Here is a 1,964-nt window from a genome sequence, read left to right on the forward strand (position 1 = left end):
CCATCCTTCTCATGTAAATTTAGTGTGGATTTTGCGGGAAGGCCGTGAAAGGGGTCTAGTGGTGGTGGTGGGGGGGGTGTCGCCCTGCCCTACCCTGCCGTTGAACTGCACCGCAGGCAGGCTGCCCTCCCTTACCGAGAAGAGGGGAAGGTGAATTGCCAGAGAGATTGTGAATACCTGTAGCATTAGGACTAGAGCTTTCAGTCACTCCTGTGACTTCCCAGCAGCCCCTTTGCTGTTTGGAGAGTTGTTGCTGCTAGGAGAAACGGAAACGGCCTTCTCAAAGGGACTCCCCCCCCCCGCTCTGTCCTGTAGGGTGGGCTGGATTGTTCCCGTCGCCCGAACGCAAGGGGTGGGTTGCCGATCTCCACACTGGGCACTCCTCTGTGGCCCAGGGCAGAGAAGCCCGGGTCACTCGGCTAAGAAGATGCCTGCTGGCTTTGAGGGAGGGGAGAGGGGAAGGGGTGGCTTTAAACCAGCACACACACACACACACACACACCCGATGTAAAATTCTGTACATCCATTTTTATTTTTATTTTGTAAAGGAATCGGTGCCTAGGCTTGAAGGCAGCTTTTAAAATGCCTCCCCTTGCCCCCCCCCCCAATTTTAAACCTAGTTTACACAGAAAGCAGAGCTGCTTCACTGCACTCGGTAGGCTACGTGCAAACATCAGGTGGCCGCATAGCATTGAGGTGTCCTTTTCACAAAACAACCCCGTAAAGCTAGAGTGGGATGGTTTTCCTTTGCTCTAGAGCTGGTTAGGAAAGGTGGGTTTGCTGGTGCCCCCAAAATGAGGCGTTGGGAAAAGAGGTGATTTGGCCAGAGCTGTTTTCCTCCTGCTAAATTAGCTTGGTTAATGTTGCCCCATAAACCTTCGATAGAGTCCTCCTATTTTTCTAAGTTTTGTATTTTCCCCCTCTTTCTCTCCATAAAATACTCTCAGTTTATGGTTTTGGAATGGGAGGAAGAATTATAGCAGAGAGTTTATAATCTGCGATAAGACGCCTGAATCCATCCAGAATCAACTCTCTTCTTTTGGTCCTCATCTGCTTAGATCGGTACATGCAATTCCTTCCTTTCTGCGTCACCACACTTCAAACACCTTCCATACACCACCTCTGCAACATTAGTTTTCACGCAATACAGATCTACACACTGTCCTTGAGTACCAGGTGGGAGGTCCCCGCACCCTGAACTGCCATAAGCTCACAATCCTGGCACGAATAAAGAGCAAGCTACATAACAGAAGGAACAAGAAACACAACAGCTAAGCTGTTCTAAGCATCTGTGCTGTAATAACTAGACTGGTTTAGTAAACCTGCTTGCCGAGGAGAAAATAAGGAAAGTGAAAGATACATACGTTGTAAAGAACAAAATAATACAGGGGAGACATGGAAAAATAAGGAACCAAATTCCAGGAAGGCGTAGCCAGAGGCGCTGCCTCGTTAACGCAGACGGGGTGTAATGTCTTGGCACTCTTTGTCTTCTTCCAACTGGGAGAACCGGTACAAAATTTCAGTGTGGATTTTTTATTTTTTCATAAAGAACGGAACGCTCTGGGAAAATCGGCAGAGGTGTACAGTTCCAGGTTGGGAATGTGGAAACAGGTTATTGAAGGGACATACAGAACGCTGGCTAATCTCTGCTTTTCCAGTGCCAACTGGGATGCAGCGAGACATTTTAAAACAAACAAACAAAGCAGAATAATAAAGGGGAAATGGTATTGTGTGATGCACTGAGCCAGTGTGATTTTATGGTACAAACAGAGGGCAAAAAGAAGGTCTCAACGTTCAGTGGTTCGCAATAGGTGCCAAGTGGTTCCAATACGGGTTTTGGGGGTCTGTGATGTACAGTGTGAATAAAACGCTTGCGGCTCTTAGTCTTTTGAATCAATGAAGCACTTTTTTATTCAAATTTCCTCCCATCGGATGTGAAGCAGGAAACCCGGCTCTGTGTGAAA

The sequence above is a fragment of the Protobothrops mucrosquamatus genome, unplaced genomic scaffold (assembly GCF_001527695.2).
Source record: "Protobothrops mucrosquamatus isolate PMUCROS unplaced genomic scaffold, P.Mucros_1.0 scaffold593, whole genome shotgun sequence".
Classification (NCBI taxonomy): Eukaryota; Metazoa; Chordata; class Lepidosauria; order Squamata; family Viperidae; genus Protobothrops; species Protobothrops mucrosquamatus.